Source organism: Diabrotica virgifera, chromosome 6 (assembly GCF_917563875.1).
Source record: "Diabrotica virgifera virgifera chromosome 6, PGI_DIABVI_V3a".
In the NCBI taxonomy this organism is placed as follows: Eukaryota; Metazoa; Arthropoda; class Insecta; order Coleoptera; family Chrysomelidae; genus Diabrotica; species Diabrotica virgifera.
In genome coordinates, this window is record NC_065448.1 from 47,860,214 (window position 1) to 47,885,924 (window position 25,711).

The window sequence follows — 25,711 nt, forward strand, 5'->3', positions numbered from 1 at the left end:
GAGGAAGATCACTAGTGTATATACAAAATAGTAGTGGTCCAAGTACTGATCCTTGTGGAACTCCACTCTTGACTGGTTTGTCCAGTGAATAAGCTTCCCCAACACGAACTCGGAAGTACCTGTCTGATAGAAAATTTTGAATCCAAAAGTTTAACTTTCCGCGGATACCATAGTGATCCAATTTTGCTAGTAATCGACGTTTGGGAACACGATCGAAAGCTTTGGAGAAATCTAAATAGACTACATCAACAGGATGTCGATTGTTTAAAGATGAAGACCAGTCACTTATACAATGAAGTAAGTTTGTGATCGTTGAACGACCCTTGATAAAACCATGCTGCTGGTGAGGGATGACATTTTCTTGAAGGAGGAATTCAGACATAGCTTCAGAAATAATGGATTCCATGACCTTGCCGACAATAGGAACTAGGCTGATTGGACGATAATTATTGCAGTCAAGTTTATTTCCTTTCTTGAATATAGGAGTAACCGAAGCCAATTTCCATGACGAGGGAAGAGAACCCTGATTAAAAGAAGTATTCATTTTAAAGGATATAGGTATGGCTACAGACTCTGCACACTGTTTAAGGAAAAAGGAAGTTAGTCCATCTAATCCAGGTGATGAATTATTGCGTAGTTTCGACAAATGTTGTTTAATAACATCTGGAGTGAAAGAGATATTATCAAGAGTTGTAAGGAGACGTGGACTCATTATTTGAGGAATGGTGTCATTTGGTTCGTCTGTAAAAACCTGAGAAAAAAATAAGGATAAACATTCCGAAGATTCATTATTAGAAGAACATATGGACCCATCATCTTTTTGAAGTAATGGTATGGAGACTTTAGAAGATAAAGATGTGCGAATGTACCGATAATTTTTTTTACTGTTACCACTAGATATGATAGATTCTTCATATTCTGTTCTTAGTTTTAGCAACGATTGTTTGACTCTGTTAGAAAAATTACGGTGAGCGAGAAAATCATACAGGGAACCAGTAAGTTTATACGTTCGCCAAAGCTTTCGTTTATGTCGAATTAAGCGGATAGCTGAGAGGTTAATCCAAGGTTTTAATCGATTTTTGTATATTTGTCGTTCAGTTGTATTATCAGAAATTGTTTTAATAGCAGTATGAAGAAAAGAGTCCCACATTGACGATGGATCTGGGTGATTAAGAAAAATAGATTGCCAGTCTATCTGGGACAAAACAAAATTAACAGTAAAGAAATCAGTAGTGGCATACGTTACGAGATTATTTTTGCAAAGTGGTGTTAGATTAAATTGATTGTGAGCAGTAATAAGTGAGTGGTCAGAAATACCCACAGGAGAGGACACATCAAGTGTAGAAACTAATTGATCATCATTTGTAAAAAATAAGTCTAAAATTGAAGGATGATTATTAACTCTAAACCTTGTAGGTTCAGTTATTAGTTGGATTAAGTTTGAGTTCATGACAAAGTTTTTAAACAAATTTTGGGAGTTAATAGTGTCAGTTTTGGAAATAATGGGCCAGCTAATCTCAGGAAAATTGAAATCTCCAACGACAATGAGATTTTCAAGGGATGATAATTCCTCAAGTTTGTCAATAAGCATATTGTCCTCAGTAAGTACTGTATCCGGAGGTCGGTATATGCGACTATATTAAATGTAAAAGAATTGTTAGTAACAAGTAAATGGATAATTTCTATACCTGGCAAGTCTATTGTTTTATTAGTTATTGAAAAAATATTAGTAATTTCATTTGCTAAATAGATGCATACTCCTCCCCCCCGACGAGTACCTCTGTCTCTGCGAAATATAGTAAAATTATCAATGTTTACAATAGTATCGGGGATTGAAGAATTAAGCCATGTTTCTGTTAGGAGAATAATATGAGGATTTAAAAGTTGAACAGTACTTATAAATTCATTAAATTTGGATAAAAGAGAGTTTAGATTTGTATACATAAGAAGCCAATCTGTAAATTTTGGTGCAAGAGAATTATGAACGAAATGTCACGATCTTTGGACTGCCATTCATATATTTAATCGTAAGGTCATTTTCTCCATTACTTTTACGGGTTTCAAGTTCAGTTCGAATTTCCTTTAATCGAAGTTGCTGCATAGGTGTCTTGTCATCAATAAAGGAATAAGTTTCGGTGGATTTGTTTTCTAAAAGTTTATTTTTGTTACGAAGAATTTGTCGAGTGTGGTGTTCAGAACCCATTATCACCTTTATCATGCGAGGATAACGTCCATTTTGACTGGGTTTACCTACTCTATAAAATGTTACAGGGCTTTCTAGACATCCGATAACTTTCAGGGCCAAATTAATTTTATTTTTATCATGATCTTTCTTACTCTGTGCGTCTCCTGTAGTTTCAGGAACGCCCCTAATCAAAAAAATTTTTGAACGTGACATGCGGTCAGTGGCTTCATTGACAATGCTGTCAGTAAATTCAGGTTTTGCAATCGAATCAAGTGTATTTAATTTATTATTTAGTTGAGATAATTTAGTATCGAAATCTTCAATTTTCTTGTTAATATTCGTTGTAAACTCCACTAGAAGACTCTTGATTTCAGCAATACTTCCAATGCTTGAACTACATGCATTACAAAGTATACATATACCACGTACTTTCTGTCTTGTTACTCGATCATCAATCGACAAATCTGTACAAGAGATATGTATTGGTTTCTTACAGCCATCACACTGGAGTTTTCCATCGGAGCTGGAAGTTAGTTTAGAACAATTTGCACAGAATGATGTATTGGGAATGTTTCACTTTGTGTTATATAATGTATAGTCATTTTGCTGCCAAAAAATTAAGTTCCAGAAACGATGCATTCTGGGTGTAACACTTCTAATGTCACTGAGTATATTTAACAGTTTACCAGAACAAATAAAAACACATTTAAAAATTGTTGTGTTATTAACCTTGCTAGCGATGTGAAATTGAGTAGCAAATCACCTTCGCGTGCATTTAATTTATGGAATGGTAAATATGTTTGGGTTGGTGTAACTCTGAGAAGGTAAATGTGTAGATTAGGGTACCATAAATTTTACTTAATATTTTCCGCTACCTACACTCGATTTAGGAAATTTTCTAAAATTGTGTATAAAAATAATCTGTTGAATTTCATTATTTTACGAATTGTAGTAGATACCAGTAGAGACCATAAAATGAATATAAAAAAGACCAACTACTTGATAACAAAGAAAACAAATACAAACAAACAAACATTTGGGAAATGTACCTACCGATAGAAAGAATTGATAAATACAAATACCAAGGAACCTGGATTTCAGACAATAATGATCAAACAACAGAAATAAGGGCCAGCATAGAAATACAAAGAAATGCGTTTATAAAAATGAAAACAATTCTCAGCAACAGGGACCTTAGATTAGAACTGAGACTAAGAGCTCTGAGATGATACGTGTTTTCGATAGTATGGACTTGAAAGCTGGACATTGAAGCAAGAACACATAAATAAGGTACAGGCCTTTGTAAATGTGGTGTTATAGGAAGATTAGGGATGGACTCGAGGCGAGCCGAGCCAAGCTTTTGAGAATTCGAGCCGAGCTCGAGATAGAAGCTCGACTTGAAGTTCGAGCTGCAAGTTGAGCTCGTGGCTCGTGTCGGCTCGCCTCGAATATTTCGAGCCAAGCCGAGCCAATTTTATTCCAGGAAAAAATTCCATATTTTACGGACACACTGTATATTGAAAATACATGTCATATTTGTAGTTTAAATTACTTATTCTCAAACAAAAGTATCAGTCGTACAATATTTCAGTAGAATACAGTAAAACACTCCCTGGTGGAGTTGGTATATTTTAATAAAAAATTAAAATATTTAAAAATCCAAAAGGATTACGTTCAAAACGTTTTCGGACTTATCAGTCCATCATCAGTGAACTCCCTGTCCTTGCAAAATAGCCACAATGCCAAACACTGGTTAGTTTAAATGTTCCAACTACATAGCAAAAATTATAAAATAGTTTGGCTTAAAGTGGATGCCAATGGATTACTTCCAGCAACATGATGCTCTACTGCTCTACGTTAAAATATTTTTTGATAATAGTCTTCATTGAGCTACGTTTAGTCTGTCAAATCTATTCAAATCTTTTCATCTTTTCATAAAAACGATCCTGAAGTACCTAACATTAACATGATATTCACAAACGTTATATCAACGTTCAGAAATCACTCAATACGTTTTGTCACATGACACATAAACATTTGAGGCATACGAATTTAAGTACTGTTTATTTTGCCGCATACCGTATTAAACAGAGTCGGTGCCAACCTATCTCCCTGTTTTAGCCCTTTAGCTATCTGGAATGGATCTGTCAATTCATTTTGAACTCGTACTTGCGCTTCTGTGTGAGTCGTGGTGGCTTGAACTAACTTTACCAATTTCCTTGGTAATTATACCAAAGTCTTGCATAATTACATATATATTTTATCTCTATGTATGTTATCAAAGGCTTGTCGAAGATCTACAAAGATTTGGTAGATAGGCATACCTATTTATGTCGTGCTCCCAGGCTTTAACTAATATTTGTTTCACGTTAAACAGTTGGTCAATAGTAGAACGCCTTGTATATTATTACAGAAAATATAAGTTACAAAGATAACGTTGGAATAGCAAAGTTTGTCAAAAAACATATAAACGAACTTTTAACAAAATTGTCAACGTTAAGACTAACATTAGGGGGACTTTTCCACAAGATTGTATTTAGTAGTCTTTTATCATTCGCTCTCTGTACACGTCCTGCCCATATTATACGATTTGTCTTGATGTATCGTAAAATGTTCGTCTCTATAGTGCTTGGAGTTCTTGATTGCATCTTTGTCTCTAGTCTCCTGTTATTTCGTCTCTACAAGGCCCAAAGATCGCCCGGAAGATCTTTGGTTCTAATAATAATAATATTTTGTTGCTTTGAGCGCAATTTTAATTTAAGTAGCGTCGTTAGGCAGTAATACTCCCTATTCCCTGATATGGTCTTTGCTGCTACATCTTTTTCATAACTGTTTTGGACGTTGTATTCATTGTATTTATTTGAATTTCATTAATTTAAATTGTATTTGTTTGTTTATTTTTTAATCTTTGTTATTTTACTACTCGACTAAAACTTTTTCTCAATCGAGAAACTATTTGTAATTTAATTAGTATCTAGAAATCACAAAATCTGTACAATCCTTGTACGTTCATTACTGACCCAGAATGATGAAATCAGTTCAAGTTAATATAAAACTGAATCAATTTCTACTAACAATAGCCATGTAGATACAAATTTACAATGATTTTTTAATATTAAATTAGAAAGTAAGCCTAGTTACCTAGACCGTTACTTGTTCAGTTTAAACTTGACACGTTTTTATGCAACTATGTTAACTCGCATTCATTGCTATGGTTATAATTAGATGGTAATGAATTATGTACTTCAAAAACTTTGTTTCCATTACCATTCAAAATACTGAATGTGAAAGCAAAACAATGTTATACAGGAAAACATAAAAAATGTAAAAAAAATTTTATTTTATATTTTGGTCTTGGTTTGGAATCTTTAGCCACTTAATTACATATAAATATTAGTGTTCATTCATTCATACCAGGGAAGCACTAGTTGCAACCCAAGTGCTAGCTCAGAACTGCTACAATCAAAGGAAAGATGTAATGATGTGCTTTATAGATTATGAAAAAGCCTTCGATTGAGTACAACATCATAAACTCGTACATATACTAAAACAACTCGACATAGATCAAAAAGACATTCGTTGCATAGAAGCTCTTTACTGGAATCAAATAGCTGTCGTCGAGGTGGATAATGAAACAACGCAAGCCCAAAAAATTCTCAGAGGTGTAAGACAGGGATGCATTCTCTCCCCACTACTGTTCAATTTATATTCAGAAAGTATCTTCCAGGGAACTCTTGAGGAATGCGAAAGCGGCATCAAAGTAAATGGTACCTGTATCAATAATATACGATATGCGGATGACTCAGTCTTAATAGCAGACAATATAAATAGAAGACCTCCAAAATTTTCTTAATAAAATTGGAGAACATAGCGAGAACATGGGACGAAGTTCCATATAATCAGCCGTCAATTATGTCAACATTAAAATGCAAGACTAGTATATTTATAACAATCAAGATGTAGGGCGCGTAAGAAAATTTAAGTATCTGGGAACCTGGCTATGTGAAGACTGGATGTCGGATATGGAAATTAAATGTCGGATAGAAAGGGCCAGAAGTGCATTCATGAAATTCAGAGACGTCTTTACAAACTCTGACTTTGACCTGAACCTAAGAATAAGATTCACGAAATGCTATATATGGTTGGTGCTCCTATATGACATGGAAGGTTGGACTTTAAAAATGAACACAATGGATAAGGCATTTGAGATGTGGACTTATCGACAAATCCTTAAGTTTCCTGGACCACACGAATAACAAATGAAGAAATCCTGAGAAGAATTGGTACAGAACGACAACTGATATGCACAATTAAACAGAGAAAAACGGCATACCTGGGGCACGTAATTAGAAACAAAAGGTACCAGTTTCTGCAAACCTTAATTGAAGGGAAGATCGAAGGAAGAAGGGAGTGGGCAGGAAGAAAATGTCATGGCTCCGTAATGTCAAACAATGGACTGGCTACATAACATAGGAGACCTAATACATACTGCAAGGGATAGAGAAAAATGGTCAAACGTGATCGCGAAGATCCATTATTGGATTGCATAAGAAGAAGAAGAAGTTCATTCATACAGGATTGTACATGGATGACAGTTTTCACACTCAAGGGTTCGTCAGAACGACTTATTCATAACACACAAAACATAAACCACGGTTAGGTACGTAGGTAACATATAGATACATATAATATGTACAAAGGAAATGTCCATTCGCGATGTTAAGTCACAACGACGACCTCTCGTGAATTTCGGCTGAACTAGCTTTGAGGGTGTCTTTAATGTCAAACGCTGAGCGCACATGCATTTGAAATAAGTAGGTAATATTCATTATTTATTTTTACATGTCTCTTTTATAAATTTTATATACAACATCAACGACAACTTTTACTGAAAGATGAAGATTCCATGTTAATAATTTTATATTGCCCAATAATTAATTTAAAACATAAAAAAAATAAATAATGAATATTACGTACTTGTTTCAAATGCATGTGCGCTCAGCGTTTGGCATTGAAAATACCCTGAAAGCTAGTTCCACCGAAAATCACGAGAGGTCGTCATTGTGACTTAACATCGCGAATTCAAACTATCAATTTTTCATTCATACCTTTATGATTATTAAGATTACAAGGAGAATTTATTAACATAAGATTCAGTAAAGGAAGATGGAGCTGGAATGCATATGTTACGGTTGATGCTGGGTCTAGATAGAATACTAGAAGGGACCGGATCAGGAACGACTTAATTAGTCGTTCGGCCCAGTTCCATTTCAGGGTGGCAATTCGGGAAATTACATCGGTAACTCCTGTTCTTCGTCTTAAGTCTTCATTTCTAACTCGGTCACGAAGCGATATACTCAGCATTGACCTTTCCATTTTCCTCTGGGCTATTTGCAGCATTTTAGAAGTTGTAGCTGTTAATGTCAAAGTTTTGGCACCATAAGTCATCACAGGTAACACACATTGGTCAAATGTTTTACGTTTTAAAGAAATTGATATATCGCTTTTAAAGATGTCTTTGAGTTTTCCATATGCTGCTCATGCTAGGTTTATTCTTCTTCGTAGTTCGCATGTTTGGTTGTCTCTTGTGATCTTTATTTCGTGTCCAAGGTATATATATATATATATATATATATGTATTTTTCCACTAGCTCTACTTCGTTGTCTCCAATATTGATATTTCCGCTAGGTACTAGGTTTGTCATGAATTTTGTTTTGGAGATGTTTATTTTAAGACTTACACTGGCACACACACTAACTGAAGTTCATGTAGCATTGTACATATCTCCTTGAGGTTGTCAGAGAATAAAACTTTGTCGTCTGCGAATTTCAAATTTGTTAATCTTCTACCGTCAATATTCAGGCCTCGCTCTTCCCAGTTAAGTTTTTTACAAGCATATTCTAATACTGCGGTAAACAGTTTAGGCGATAAGGTATCGCCCTGTCGGACTCCTCTGCCGATTGAGATATGGTCCGTGTTTTTATGTGGTTTCACCGACATAGTTGAGTTCTTGTATGTATTGTAAATTAACCTTGTGTATCGGTAGTCAATGCGGCATGCTTGTAGTGCTTCCAGAACTTTGTCAAATTCTACCATGTCAATGACTTTATGGAAATCTACAAAAGCCAAAACGAGTGGTCGATTGTATTCGATAGGCTTTTCTATTACCGTTTTAATGCTCTGTAGGTGATCATTCGTTCCAAATCCGGTACTCTTCTTAAAAAAATTCAAGAACAAAGACTGCAATGGTTTGGACACGTTAGACGTAGAGGACTCCTTGGATGAACAAAACGTATGTATTAGAATTAATGACATGATCATAAATAACCTGAGATACGCTGATGATTCAGTCCTTTTAGCCAAATCACATGAAGACCTACAGATAATGCTTAATAAAGTGACCGCAGTAAGTGAAGAATATGGACTATCGCTCAACATAAATATGCAAGACGGAATATATGATAATAACAAAGACAACTCCGGATGTTCGTGAGATATATATATATATATATATATATATATATATATACAGAATCAGCATATTGAAAGAGTAAGAGAATTCAGATACCTATGTATAACCATTACTGAAAGCAATTACAGGTCTCAAGAAATACGAATCAGAATCGAACAGGCTAGAAGCACATTTGCAAGAATGAAGAGGCTCCTCTACTGTCGGAACTGAAACTTTGAGTTAAAAATACGACTGTTGAGGTGCTATGTGCTATCCGTATTATACTACGGGATGGAAGCGTGGACACTGAAGAAAAATGACGTGAGGAGACTGGAAGCATTCGAGATGTGGATGTCCCGAAGAATACTGAAGATCTCATGTGTAGATAGAATAATCAACGTAGAGGTAATGAGACGTATGTATAAGGAAAGTACTTCTAACAATTAAGAGAAGAAAACTGAGATGCATGGAACATGTGATGAGTGGAGATAAATATCTAATACTCCAGGTCATTATGCAAGAAAAAATCCAGGGAAAAAGATCCTTAGAAAGGAGACGTAACTCATGGCTGAAGAACCTTAGGGAATGGTTTGGATGTAGTAACAACAAATTATTTAGAGCCGTGGTCTCAAAAGTAAAAAATCGATCTGATGATTGCCAACCTTCGAAGCGGAGACGGCACTTATGCCTGGTTGCACCAACAGATCTTAAGCTCCAGCTTAGCTAAGCTCTACTTATAGATGGGGCCTCCTTGAGTATCACTTACGTTGCACCATAATTTTAGATTCTTACCTTATTATCAATCATATAATATATTATTATATTATGGTATTCTTATTGTAATATGTTATAATTATATTATATTAATTCTTGTGATATTCTCGACTTAAGTTTAAGATCTGTTGGTGCAACCGGGCATTAGAGAAGAAGACGTAGAAATGAAAAATATGTGGGACGAAGAATAGAGCTGTTAGAAGTTGATGGAAGGAGAGGTAGAGGAAAATCAAAAAGACGGAAGGACTGTGTGGCAGGGTACTTGAGAGAGAAAGCCTTAGGTAAAGAATATATGATGGACATAAATGAGTGGCGAGGAAGAGTAAGGAACAGCGACCTCTGAAAAGGGAAAAGCTGAGGAAGAAGAAGAAAGAAGAAGACGTGTCCCGATAACGTTGGATAAGGAAATATTTGCCTGCCAGATATTCTCTGCATAATGAGAGTGGGTTTTCACTGTTTTCAGAGGCTAGAACTAGTGTGCCTTCATTTAGAGTACTTTTCATCAACACTGCCACATTTTTCAAAGCTTTTCTTACGGTTTTAACTATTTATAATGGGAAATAAGCCACAATATTATTAAAAAAAAAAGAATGCGTGTGTACTTTGTACGCACGTACAGTTGAGTCCGCGAGTCTTTACCCGTGCGTCATTAATACCTGGCGAGATAAAACACATACTTTTTATTTAGCATCATTCTCTTCCACGCATGAAATTAATGACAAACCAGCTGCCGCCTGTTATTACGTAAAAACACATGTTATTTTTATGATCGATCTAGACTCAGTGCATTAAAAAGAGATAGGTACAAAGAAAGAAGATTGGGGATGTTTTCACATATTTTAAGTACAATTTCTGACGTTTTGGTTTGTTTACTTTTGTGGCTGTCAGTTTGTTGAATTTTTTGCTGTTATTTTGTCGAATTTTTGCATTTTGAAGTTTTTTATAGTATACAAACAGTTGTTTTCACAACTAATTTTATATTGGAGTTAAAAATTTTGTAATAAGTTTATGTTATTTTACGATAAATTTTGACAACGTACAAAGCTAACCTCATTGTTGACACAGTTGAATGCTTGTGTTTAAGGTTACGCCAAAGTGAATAAAATAACAAAAAGAAAATATGTTATTGAATTCTTTTATAAATTGTTTCTTTATTTATTAATCAATGATAATAAAATAATTTATTAAGCTACTTCAAATGTAGCTGTAATTATGCACCAAAATTTTAAAGCAAAACTTAAATTTGACATTCTATTTATTTGATAACGTCAAATTTTATACTATAACCCGTGATCGGAATAATATCCACTTGCCGTTGCGTTTAGTAAATTTCCGACTTATTTCGTATGCTTTAAATGATGACGCACGGGTAAAGACTCGCGGACTCAACTGTAAGAAGTTATACTTCTATTATAATATAATTTCAACGAAATAAATATACCTACTTAACAGTTACAATACAAAAAATTAACAATAATTACCAAAAATGAACCAAAACTTAATGCCAAGTATTAAAAAAAAAAGAAAAAAGTATGAATCGTCCGGGATTTGAACCCGCAATCTCGCGATTTTTTGATCTCTGGCCCAATGCTCTACCAACAAGGCCATCAAGCCGCATGCTACTTACCTTTCAGATATACATAATTATACATCACGGTGACAAGTGAAATATAAAAATAGATGTTTTATTCTTTTACGCCCAAGGAAGACAAATCCAAAGACACAAAATTATAATAAAAAACCTTTTAAACCACCTTTTTCAAATTGCGCAAGTTGTATTATTAATATTAATGTTAATAAATGAAATATAAATATTTTGACGTTTCACAATTTGACAATTCACTTTTAACTGCAGTGCCTTAAAAATTTTAAAGCACTAGTGCCTTAAAGTAGCATTTTTAACGCTCCTATGGAGTCCTAAAAATTGCATTTTTAACACGTTTGTAGAAAAATATATTTAAAAACACTAATATATTCTTTCCACACCTTTTCTGGACTGATACATACATAAATTAAAACATTTTAAAGTATAACTTCAAAAATATAATATGAAAACTATTTAAAAAGGCAGTATAACTATTAACTAACCTTTGTTTGTTGTTTCTCTTCCCACAAATTTTAAAACGCAACAACCATACATAACCAAACCGTCAACCGTCCAAACCACAGCTGCGCTACAGCTGCCATATTGGATAATTTTTGACATGTCATTTGAACATCCAATCAGAACAAAGTTATAATGCGCATGCGCCCGGATCGTAGGATTTAACATATAAAAATTCACCCTCATATCGCGCGTAAAGAAGTATAACTTCAAAAATGTTTTTTATTAACGTTTCGACGCCCAAATCGGGTGCCGTTGTCAAAATACAAAATACTACTAGTAGTATTCAGTAGTATTTTGTATTTTTGTTGTCAAAATACAAAATACTACTAGTAGTATTCAGTAGTATTTTGTATTTTGACAACGGCACCCGATTAGGGCGTCGAAACGTTAATAAAAATCATTTTTTAATAATATGGTGGCTTATTTCCCATTATAATTAGTTAAAATTGTAAAGATGCCACAAGAAAATAGCTTCAGAACAACATTTACTTACGGTAGGGGAGCAAAGTATGCTAAATCTGCAGTCACTCGAGCGCTTTGGGGACCTAATGGATTGTGAAGAGTAGGTCATAAAACCAAAAAAAGTTAAGTAAAGTTTTTCATTTTAGTGGGGACTTGTCCATTTTTAGTTTAATTTTCCATTTCTAACAATCGTTTTTTTAGATTATAGCGCCATCTATCTATAATTCGAAAAAATATCTCAAATAAAAGTTACTTATTTTTAGGTAAGGAATCTAAATCTGCAATAAAAAATGGGGGCTCCCATTTAAGATTTTAAAGTAACCCCCCCCCCCATACCACTTCTGCGGGGGTTGTGTTTGGTGCCATTCGATAAATTTTTCAAAAATATTAAATAAGTGTATCTTTCAGTTTTTCGATCTGATGTTCATTTCGCGAAATATCGCGGGATTTGTATTTAAAATATTAAATTTACCCCCACCCCTCTCCGTGGGAAGTCATGTTTGGTATTATTCGATAGATTTTTGAAAAATATTGAGTACGTATTTTTTACTTTTTCGATATGTCATTCATTTCCTTACGCCCCGTTCAAATCGTCAGATTTTTTAAATATACACTGTTTTGCATGTATTTCACTTACCTTATCTTACTCTGACGATTTCGAGTTTTTCTAAGAATATATTTTTTTTCGACCCCCCCCCCCCTCCCGCTTAACGAACTACCATGCATTAAGAGCCAATATATTATGGTAGAGGTACATTTTCAGGTTACAAGGTTTCTCCCCATGTAATAATCTGACGCGCTCGAGTAACTGCAAAAATCCCCGCTTTGGCTCCCCTACCATTACGTAAATTAGTTACGCTAGTTGACCCAAACAACCGTAATCAAATAATGAAATTTGGAAGTGGTTATTTTTTAATAATTATTATTATTGTATTATTATGTTATACCATCTGGTCTGGTAGGTGGTTCCGGTACTTATTAAAACACTGTTGTCGAGTTTTTTATTTGTCCTATTACGCCAGTCAATGGGAGCAAGAATAGGATAGTACCTTCGAATTCTATCCTACTGCATGGATTTTAATAAAATGTTGGGAATAGCCTCTACTTATCTCTCTGTTCAAAATCTACCCTATGCCGATGTGTGCTTTTATCTTGGGGGTGGTTCCCACCCCTTCTTAGGGGTGGAAAATTTTTTGGTTACAATAACCACGGAAGTCGCTAGAGAACCTAATTCTAAGCAAAAACTGTTCTATAATATTTTTTTAAACTCGATACTTTTTGAGTTATTCGCAGTTGAAATTGGCCATTTTCATTGAAAAATGACACCTTTGCGGACGGTTTTTTGCGAATACCCTAAAAACTATGCATCTAACGAAAAAACTATATAATATTTTTGTAGCTCATGAAAAAGCAAAGAGATTCGTTCTTTCATAAATCTTCTACTTATAATACAAAAAGAGATATGGTAGGTGAGAAGAGTTTGTTTTTTTGGTGTATGCTCAAATCGGTGTACTTAAAAAAAGATAACTTGAAATAACAGAGAAACGGTGGATTTTACGTGTATAATGATACTAATACCTTTTGTAGTGCTTGAAAATACCTTTAAAACGAGCAATATTAAATGTCGATCACATTCAAACTATGCGAGATATGCTGCAAAAAAGTTGAAAAGTTGAAGTATTTTAAGAAAAAATGAGAAGTATATCTAACCCCTCATCCATCAGAATTTAAATGCATCGGCTTCCTTCTACAATACTTTTTATTATAGTGTTGTTTTTATGTTTAAAAAGTTGGACGGGTTTAAAATGAATGGTTTTTGAAAATAAAAAATATGAAAAAAAAATTTTAAGAAACGCTTTTCTTTAGTTACGAGTGACTCAAATTAAAAATATTATAAAAAAATCAATTAAAAAGCAAAAAATAAAAAAAAATTGAAAAAATCTAACACGTTCGTCAAAGAAAAGCGTGGCGCATCTTCAACGAATAAACGGTTTTCGCCCCACGCTTTTCTTTAACGAATGTGTTAGATTTTTTCATTTTTTTTTTATTTTTTGCTTTTTCATTGATTTTTTTTATAATATTTTTAATTTTAGTCACTCGTAACTAAAGAAAAGCATTTCTTAAAAAATTTTTTTTCATATTTTTTTATTTTTTACTTTTTAGTCTTACACTTTTCAAACATTACAATATATCGTCATGTTTCTTAAAATATGTATAAAACATATTATGATGTACTAACATGAAAAGTAGTCGGAATCGGCAAAAAATTTGAAACTTTATTGTTTATTAATGAAGCATAACGTAAACAATTAACGTAAAAAGTGCAATTATGTATAGTTCATATCATTAGCTACAACGCGTAAAAGTTTCAAGTTTTTACATTGTAAAAAACAAGAGAATTTAAGCATTTTCCATTAAAATCGTTTTTTTTTATTTAAACAATTAATAAACATAAAAAAAATTTATTGATTATTCGTGTATTGTTCCCGCGAATGCATATGTCTGCAAATTTTCATTCATTTGCATTGGAGAAAAGGCACTCAAATTAACGGCTAAAGATTTGACACAAACTATTGAACTAAATAAAAGCGTTTAAAAAATAGGATCAAATTATAGAGCGCATTTTTAAATTTTCTTAAAAATCTTCTTTTCCTCCATGTACTAACTTGTAGTAACTTGAAAATGATAAGAGATACAGTAATGAAAAATAAAAACAAAATTTTTATCTAAAAAGACCCTACATTTTGTGCAGTATCTTTTTTTCGTATCTCTTATCATTTTCGAGTTACATGTAGAAAAAGGAAGATTTTTAAGAAAATTTAAAAATGCGCTCTATAATTTGATTTTATTTTTTTCAAAAATCATTCATTTTATACCCGTCCAACTTTTTGAACATAGAAATAACACTATAGTAAAAAGTATTATAGAAAGAAAAACGATGTATTTAAATTCTGCCGGATGAGGGGTTAAATATACTTCTCATTTTTTTCTTAAAATACGTTAGTCACCAATTTTTTGCAGCATATCTCGCTCAGTTTGAATGTAATTGACATTTAATGTTGCTCATTTTAAAGGTCTTTTCAATCACTACAAAAGGTATTAGTACCATTATACACGTAAAATCTACCGTTTTTCTGTTATTTCAGGTTAAATACACCGATTTGAGCATGCACCAAAAAGACAAACTCTTCTCACCTACCATATCTCTTTTTGTATTATAACTAGAAGATTTATGAAAGAACGAATCTCTTTGCTTTTTTATGATCTACAATAATATTATATATAATTTTTTCGTTAGATGCACAGTTTTTAGGGTATTCGCAAAAAACCGTCCGCAAAGGTGTCATTTTTCAATGAAAATGGTCACTTTTCAACCACGCATAACTCAAAAATTATTGAGTTTTCAAAAAAAAAATTATAGAATAGTTTTTGCTTAGAATTAGATTCTCTAGCCATTTCCGTGGCTATTTCAACCAAAAAATTTTCCACCCCCGAGAAGGGCTAGGAGCCACCCCCACGATAAAAGCACACATCGGCATAGGGTAGACTTTGTTTCTCGATCTATTCCCTACTTACTGTGAAAATATCCAGTAAATCGATGTAGTAGGATGGAATTCGGAGCCAAATACCCTCATTGACTGCCCTATATTGTTTATTGCGGCATGGAAACTTGTTTAATGATATGAAAAATACAAATAATCAAATATTTGAATTGGACAAACAATGCAGGATAGAAAATAATACTATTCAATGAAAATATTTGTTACACTTAATGAGCTAGGAAATGGGCCATAGTTCGTTTAGTAGAATTTTGTGTAAAATATGTTTATCTTTGTATTTTCTCTATGCAGGATCGGCTTACTAGATGAGGTCTATTTGATTTGAGGTTTATATCAAACGGAAGTAAATATATGTACATAGTCTATACTTTATTTTTAGGGCAGTAATATGAAAGGTGTTCAGTCTGATTCTGAATTATATGAGCCATAAAAGTCATCTTAACTATGGATAGGACTGGCAGAAGGACGACGAAAAGTAGACCAATTTATCGAACTAAAAAGTGACCACCAACTATTCTACAAAGGAGATGAAAATCAAGCAGTAGGCGGCATAGACTTACTTATTAATAAAAAAGGATCACATAGTATAAGGCTATATCGAGAAGAGATTAATCAGTAGACATCCAAATTTAACCAACGTTATACAGACATACAGACATGTAGACTTTCAATTGTTAATAAGATAAGCGCAAAGCAGAGAAGAATTTCCAGAGGTCATCGCCAATCTTCGCTAGAAGGGGGCATCCAAAGAAGAAGAGTGAGTGTAGAATTATTCAGGCCTATGCCCTGACATCAGATCATATAGATGATGAAGTAGAGCAATTCTACGAAGCAATTAATGAAGCGATGATGGGAATCAAAGCAAAATACGTAATCTTAATGGGCGATTTCAATGAACAAATACCTAAAGAAGAAAACCTAAATAAAATTTAGGACCTTACGGCCCCTATGGAATTTGAAAAAGAAATAAAAACACAAATACTAGTAAATTATGCAAAAAAAAACAACATGTATATAATCAATATATTCTTTAAAAAGCCAGAAAACAAAAGATCGATCTGGCAAAGCCCAAGTGAAAAAAAATAATGAAATATACTATACAGGGTATTTGGTAAAGAATGATCCATAGCTTAACCTTAGATTCCTGAGCTTAAAATAGGTCGATTTAAGCTAACTTACCTTAGTACGAAAGTTGATAATAACCGAAATACAGGGTGTCACAGTTAAACTTTTATTTTATTTATTCTTGAATATTTCCTGAAAGGTATGAGCTAACAATACGAAATTTTATAATCGGGGATTTTTGGGACGACAAATCTAAATTCGCCACAAAAAATAATGTATTACCCAGAGGGCGCCATATACGTCTATCAGTGCTCATTTAATACGTTCAGTTTTTTCCCCACTCTACATACTTTTTGAATCAAAATTTTTATTCTCTTAATATTTTTACTTAAAAAAGATATACTACATTCATCTCGCTAAACTCAATGGTTTTCGAAATAAACGCATTTTAAATCTGCGATGCAACATAATAAAGTTGTTTGCATAATAATATCATTGTAGTTCTACCCGAAAGAAAAAGCTTAAAGCCATAATAATTTCCAAAAATGTATCGCAAATTTCTTCTAATGGAATTTGCGATGCAATAACATAAATATGAGAACTTGCACAATTATTATGGATTTAAGTTTATTTTTCGGGTGTAACTATTATTATCCAAAAAATATTATGCATCGCAGATTTAAAATGCGTTTATTTCGAAAACGGTTAAGTTTAGCAAGATGAATGTAGAATGGGGAATAAAAAAATTGAACGTATTACATAAGCGCTCAAAGACGTGTGTGGCGCCATCTAGGTAATACATAATTTTTGGTGACGAATTTAGATTTCTCATCCCAAAAAAACCCATGCTTACCAAATTGGCAAATTTCATGTTATTAGCTTATGCATGTCAGGAAATATTTAAAACTAAATAAAATAAAAGTCTAACTTTGACACCCTGTATTTCGGTTATCATCAACTTGCGTATTAAGGTAAGTTAGCTTAAATCGACGTATTTTAAGATCAGAAATCTAAGGTTAAGCTATGGCCCATTCCTTACCAAACACTCTGTATATTATGCAACTACAAAAAAACGTAACATTAGATATAGTAGTGCTTTACTTTCCTTTCTTTTAATTTCAAACATTTTATTAAGAGCGCAGGCGAAAAATTTCGGGCAAATGCTTTTTAAATGCATTAACTTTTTTCGAATCCTGGGAAAACTAATAAGTATTTTCAACGCAGAATAAAAGATTACATTATCACAAAGGGCCGAAAGTCACTGAAAACTTCTGTAATGTTTATTTTAATAAGTTACAGGGGTGAAAAGAAAAAGAGAAAATTTAGTGTGATATTTAATTTCAAATATCTCATTCAAAAGAGACTTTTTATTTATTCTAAGGGACTTTCGGTTCTCGGTAACAATGTAATCTTTCATTCTGCGTTTAAAATTTTCAAAAACATTTATGTGCTAGTTTTCTCAAGATTCGCAAAAAAAGAATGCATTAAAAAGCATTGGTCCGAAATTTTGCGCCTATGCTCTTAATATAGAATACTTTTAGATAAAAAATATTCATTATAATTGTGTTTTATGTCCAATAACCAAACGAAATTGCTTTACTTTTTGCTTTTGAGTTTGATTACGATGCGGTTTTTAGTGATTGTACTTTCTACTCTTCATTGTTTTTACTTGTAAGACATTAACCCCAGACCTCGCATTGGTTTGGCAGAAATAATTATTATGTAAAAATATTACTCTAGTCCATTGAAATGTTACATTTAGGGTTGCATTTCTTAGAGCAGTCAATTTTATTTTTTTAATTTGTAGTGGGGTTCAGTAGAAGCTTAAGTTCAAGTTTTTGGGGTCGCCACCCTTGTCCCCTGGCCGCCATCTTGGAAAAAGTGGTGTTTTGCGCTGTACGGGCGAACAAAAATAAGAGAACATTTTGTAAGAAGTTTTCTTTTGGAGGTTATAGCTTTTTTTCGTTCATTTTACAATAAAATAACATCATAGCGATTTTATAGAGGATTTTTCAACGAACAATTTCCACTACAATGAACAAGTTGTTTAATTTTACTTATTTATCTAGGTTTTACAGCACTCCAAACTTGACCAGATTCTCGAATTCTCATAGGAATACAATAAAAACAAAACCTTGGGCTTAGTTTCCTACCTATATATTTATTTATTATGATTTTAACATTCCTATGCTATGCTATTATTAAGCTATTTTTGACCCTTTTCCCGGCCACCTATGAGGTAGGGTCTGGAGGCGCGTTTTTTGTGTGGTAGGTATCCCCAATAGGCATAATCCACGGACAATTTCTAGACAAAATAATATTATTTATTAATATATGTTGAAAAAGATCTATCATAGTTATTATTTTTTCATTTTTTTCGATGGTCCAGGCTGCGAGTCAAGATCTGAATCAGTATCCGAGGTGAATTTTTGTGGTATAATGAGAGTTAGAGTTGGCAATTCATCTACCAATTCATTTTCTACAATAATTAATGTTGATATGTCCACGATGTTGCTGCAACTTTCACCACCACAATAGAGGCACACTGCTGAACATTTGAGGTCTGCTTTTCGGCAACTACATGCACTTCCAGTTTCCACTGCATCTGCTAAAGATGAATTTCATAAGCTCGGGGGTACCTACTGGAGGCTTGGAAGTTTGGATTGTTATCCAAAATTTTCCATGCTTCTTCCGGCCGCAATTTCTGGATCACAATGTTTACCGAGCCATGAATGAATCTGGTGATACACTCGGAGTCTGTGGAAACGGGCTGCATCTTGTGTTGGAGGAAGTAAGAAGAGATTAAATGCATTTTTTGTCACTGTTTTATCGGATCGTTTGTATCTCAGGGTTTCCAGAGAATCGTCTTTATTTCCGCCATATAAAGAGACGAAAAACGTTCGCCGACAACAGTGAGTAAAGATGGATCGACTTTCCCACTGACAAATAATTTTCCCTAGAGGTTTCTTACAAATAAAATAACCACCACTCATGATGCGCTTTTACAAAAAACACAAAATGCATATCTAATCACAAAAATATAAATATTACCCACAAGACTCTCAATAGTATTATCTATAAAACTCAAAATACTTTTCACAATTTTTAATACGACTGCACGTGTCCAAATAGGTAGCACAACTGTAAGAATAAGTTAAGTAGAGGGGGACCGACTGCTGTGCCACCTAGGATAAAAAATAATAATAATAAAAGTAATAGCAGGCAGATATTCTGTCCGGTACGGAAGAAAAATGACGTAACTGCAAATTTTGTCAATTCCTGTTTATTGCGCAATTAACTTCTAAAGTAGTATGTAAAGATGATACAAAAAGACCGAACTGTAAAAATATGCTGAGCCACTATATAGGGTGGTTGCGTCGTTACTGAAATACGCGCTATGTTAGACCTTGTTTCTTTGATGACGCAACTGGTAGGTAGGGTTGAAAATGGGGAGACTAAATTAAGATAATGAAATTCGAACCAATATCGATGAAAATAAAAGCCATCGTTGTCAAAAAACAAACACCATACCGATGCTCCTGAACGATTACTCTTCATTTAATCCCTATTTTAAATATTTAAAAATCGTTTTTTTGCTCTTTTGTGAATTTGTCCTCAAACAACTTCTTGGGCCTTTTTTATATAGCTTAGGGTTCTAAGTTTTATAGCGGGGAGAAAGGTCAAAAATAGATTAATAATAGCATAGGAATGTTAAAATCATAATAAATTGTATGAATAAAAAAATATTAAGATAGAAAATTAAGACTAACGTTTTGTTTTTATTGTATCCCTATGAGCATTCGAGAATCTGGTCAAGTTTGGAGCGCTATAAAACCTAGATAAATAAATAGAATTAAACACCTTTATAGTGGAAATTGTTCGCTGAAAAACCCTTTAAAAAATTGCTATAATGGTATTTTATTGTAAAATGAACTGAAAAAAAGTTATAACTTCCAAAAGGAAGCTTGTTAGAAAATGTTTACTTATTTTTGTTTATATCTTTTTTGTTGGTCACTTGACGATAAAAAGTAATGGAAACATTAATCGTAGAAAATTTAATTTCTTACATTTTATGTTTTATTAGATTTTCCGTAGGGTTGGTAATTTACGAGAAATAGCGCGAAACCCCTTTTCACCCCTTTTCCAAGATGGCGGCCGGGAGGCAAGGGTGACGACCCCAAAAACTTGACCTTAAGCTTCTACTGATTCCCCTACACATTAAAAAAATAAAATTGACTCCTCTAACAAATGCAAGGTATGGCCTAAAAAATGTAACATTTCAATGGACTACTCAGAATATTTTATTTTGTATTTTGTGTAGTCTACTGAAATGAACTCATTGTGTGACATAATAATAATAATGAAAGTTAGAAAAGAAAATTAAAGTTATTAGCAAATATTTGTTCTTTGTTCTTTGTAAACACTTGTTCTTTGTCTCTTTGCCACTGTGCCCAGAAAAATTTTGTATTAGATTTTAAACATACCTTCCGACTAGCTAGACATCTGAAATTTTTAGAATAGCTCAGAACTCGATGACAATGCAATATTGAACAGCTTTTACATGAATGCATTGAATTTGATTTTTAATTTTAAGCCATTTTAAATGCAAATAATGCAATGACCTTCAGATCCCGTTGTAAAGTACGTTAGTCAATAGCGGATATAGCTCAGTGGTAGAGCGTTCGACTGCAGATTGAGAGGTCCCCGGTTTAAACCCGGGTGTTCCATATTTGTTTTTATTTTTTTTAGTTTACTTTAATTAGCATGTTAATATTTCATATTTTATTAAGTTAATATAAGATTAGCTATATTAAGATACATCACAATTATTATTCTATCGAAACGTGTTTAATTAATTTTTTACCATTTTAAACATTCTCTGTGATTTAAATGGGTTTAAAATCGATTAAAAAATTCTTTCATGACATAGGAATTAAAACAACCAAATAGTGTATAATTTTATATTATATGAGTGTCTCCTATAAATAATAAAAACGTGATACTATAAAACGTTCTTTTTTATAAAAGTGTAGTTTTTTAGAAAATTATCACCGATCTCAATAAATTAAACTCATTGATTAAAGAATCAATAATTATACCAGGGTTAGAGTAAATGGGAAACTAACCGAAAATTTTGAGGGTCAAGGGCATGAGGCAAGGCTGCATACTAACATATTAAGTAGTGATGTTGAAAAAGTAACTATTCGTTACAAAGTACTCGTTACTTACGAATACTGAGAGTAAAGATTACTATATAGAGAGGCAAATCGTTACTTTGATTACTCTGATTACTTCGTTACTTCGTACCAATCGTATCAGAGCGAGTAACGACTATTGTATCTACTTTGATTACTCTGATTACTTCGTTACAAAATGCAAAATTAACAAAAGTAGATAATTATAGTAATCAAATCATTTTTACCCTTAAACAGATCGGTGAAGGTCGTTGTTATATCGGAATACCTATACAAAATACCTACCTAGTGAGAAATACGATTCTCGATATGATTACCGGTACTCAAATACAAAAGTAGCAAAAGTAATCATATTAATCAAAGTAACGAATACTGTAAATGATTACTTTATACAAAAGTAACGATTTGTAACGAATACTCGAAAGTAACTATAATCAACATCACTAATATTAAGCCCAATTCTATTTAAAATAATGCGGAAAGCTACTGAGGACTGGAACGGTGGCGTCACTATTGACAGGAAGATTTCGTCGCCTTAGTACTATAACTTGATAACTCCAAAATTAACATTTTTGAGATAACTAGTTCACAAAATGTATTTTATTTGTCTCCATATTTTGTAAAAACTTGATAATTCGCTTCAAACGGGTTAAATATTTATTTATGATTGACGAAAGTTGATAAAACTCAAATGCCCCTAATATTCAGTGCTAAAACTTGACAAGATAAGTTATCAAGTCATTGTTTAATCGAAATAATCGTGAATACGACATACACTGAATGCTACAACTAGCTAACTCCAGTTATCTAGTTGTAGCACGTGTTTTTCTGAAACCATTGAGCTTACCACGTAATTGCTATCTGTTTATTCAGTTCATGTTAATGCAAAAATTCGGGAATTGTTAGCAGATCTGGCAACCCCCATGGCAAAGGGCTAATTTTCACCAAAATAATGCTTAAAATATTAGTTTTGTTAAAAAGTTCACTTAGATGCAACTTGGCACGACATGCGACATTACCAAATGTTAACATTATGGTAGTGCTAAAAGTTGATAACTTTAATTTTTCATGTTATTTTCCATATTGGAAAACAAACTTGCACCGTATTCCTAAACAGGTCAGTAGCCAAAAAGTTAAGGAACAGTATTTTAGAGCTGCAGAGTGGATTCCGTATTTACCAACATCATGGTAGCAGCACAAATATCTTTAAAATCTTTAAACCCGTTTATCTCGGAACTACTAAAGCAAGAAACCCATTATGAACGGCCGGCACGGCACAGCCCGGCCCGGCACAGGACAGTCCAAATTCATTTGTATAGTTTTAAATGCAACGTAACCCATTATGAGCGGCCGGCTCGGCCCGGCACAGGCCAGCACGCAAACGGAACGGCCAGAATTCTCAGAGGAGAATAAAATCCGTTGAAGTCGAACGGCCTGAACGGCCATTCGGCGCCAGTGCGTCATAATTGTTGGTATAAGCAGATATATTGTTGATTTTTTAATTGAAAGCGCGTTGTCTCTTTTGAAATAAAATAATATGGAAGAACTTTTCATTGAGAGTGTCAGAGAATACCCATTTTTGTATGATGCATCGGACTCAAGTTATCATGATAGTAAGAAAAAGGACAATACATGGGTACAAATATCCGAAAATTGTGATCAATGGACAGGTACGTACATTATCTTTTAACCATGAATTCGTTTTTTAACATGATGCATATTCATTAAAATTGTGTAGTTTATGTCTTTTAAAAACTTTTATCTTATGATAGTTTTTAAAATATATGATCATTTTTCCGATGCCGTGCCGTGCCGGCCGTTACAAATGGGTTTTTGGACGTGCCGGCCTGTGCTGTGCCGTGCCGGGCTGTGCCGTGCCGGGCGTTCATAATGGGTTTCTTGCTTAATTTCGAGTTATTAAGTTATACATAGAATTAAGGCGACGATTTGCAACTTACGCTGGTTCGACGTTTAACTGATTCACTTGCAATAACGGATTGTAGAAGTAAGCTTAACGATGGCTTAATGATAGATTAATGATTAAAATAAACAGAGAAAAAAAGGAGAATCACAATAATTAGCAGAGTAACAACAATCAAAATCATCTAACGATAGTAAACAATATCGCTGTTGTAGATAAATTTGTGTGTCCGGTCTCTTTAATAACTGACAAGGGAAGATGTAGTAAAGAAATAAAGCGCCGCGCGCCGATCAGCAACTACAAAAATCTCTATGAGATAATTGACAAAAATTTGGAAAAGCCATGAAATAACTAGCCATACTGTGATATACTGGGTTTAGGTTATTTGTATTTCGCGAGGAAAACTGCTCATTTTGACATCAGTGACCATCCCACTTCAAATTGTAACATATATCGCTCTCTTGTATGTTACTTCTATTCAGCAATAAAACTAGTTCGTTAAATGTCCGGCTTTTATTTGAAGTAGTAACGTCTCGAGCACGTGTGTGTGTCAGCAGAATAGTTAGCGTTGATACATTACACATACAAAAAAAATGAGACTGGTAAGAAGTCCAATTTTTTTCAGTTTTCACTTATGCATCGGAATGCTGGATCCTCATGGAAGAAGATAAAAAGATTACAGATGTATTTGAAATGTACTGCTGGAGACGAATGCTGAGGATGTCATGGGTAGCACGAAGAAGTAATGAATTTATACTGAACCAGCTAGACATAAAGAAAAGACTAAGAACACAAATATTATAACAAACAATTTTGGGCACGAAGAAATGGTCTAGAAAAATTTATAATTCAGGGAAAGGCAGAAGGCAAAAGAAGTCGAGATAGATCTCCCACACAATATACGGACAATACTGTTGCTACTATTTATTGGAGCTCCATTGTCAGAATGTGCTAGAATGCAGTGTTGCCAGATGAACATTTTTCGTAACAGTAGAATAGGACATAAAAAAACAGGAGAAAACAGGAGATTTTAATAATTTCAAATAAAACAATAAAATGTAGTTAAATTGAACAAAATAACTATCTTATGTCTATTTTTCAAGGCCATTAATTAAGTAATTAATTATTTAATTAACTAAGCAGTAATTAATAGAAGTGAAGCAAGACAGTCCATGACTAGTTTCTGACTGATTCGCATGCGCAGTTCCGTTTTCAAGCGCTTGAAAACGGAACTGCGCATGCGAATCAGTCAGAAACCAGTGATGGACTGTCTCCATGAACAAAGTTTAAATTCAGGTTTCACAAATGTTTAAACTTATTGTCTGATAACGCTAGATAATCTTTCAAATTTAATACCAACATACCATATTCTAGTGGAAAATATAACAGAAGATTTGAGATTGAAAACAGAAGAACAGGAGAAGAAGTATGAAAACAGTAGATCTCCTGCTAAAACAGGAGATCTGGTAACACTGCTAGAATGGGATAAGATAGAGAGAAGTGGAGGAACATTGGAAAAATCAGCTAATAGCTTCATATCACGATACCTGCATCATATCAATAACTGACAGTGACAAAAAAATAAATTTATTAATGTATGCACAGATCCCTTAATACGATTCTGTACCTTCAGTAACCAATGCGTTATAATAGATAATCCACATTTTTTATCATATACCTATTTATAGATACTCTAATATTTTATGTAAATAATATGATATTATGTAAATATGCCCGACGTTCTGAATGCACAAAGATATTTAAAAAATAAAAGAAATGATTGTCCACTCGCGTACCATGTGAACTATTGAGCCAATGAAGTGAACTTTCCAATGGTTTATCAGTCAATAATAATTAAGATTAAAAATAGGCTTTTTAAATAAATTCGTTCCAATTATGAATATATAATATCTAATAGTCTAATATACGATATAAGGTTGATCTGCACCGATCTGTTTAATGGATAAATATTATTTTCCGCAAATCGCCA

At 33.3% G+C, this 25,711-nt stretch overlaps 1 protein-coding gene and 1 non-coding gene across 2 annotated transcripts in view; one reads left to right on the plus strand and one right to left on the minus strand.

Moving 5' to 3' along the window:
* LOC126885966 (organic cation transporter protein) overlaps positions 1-25,711 on the minus strand; it is a 194,016-nt gene that overhangs the window by 90,546 nt on the left and 77,759 nt on the right. The gene's annotated exons all lie outside the window — the stretch shown is intronic.
* On the plus strand, positions 21,262-21,334 carry Trnac-gca (transfer RNA cysteine (anticodon GCA)). The gene has a single exon. It is a non-coding gene; the product is annotated as a tRNA-Cys (tRNA).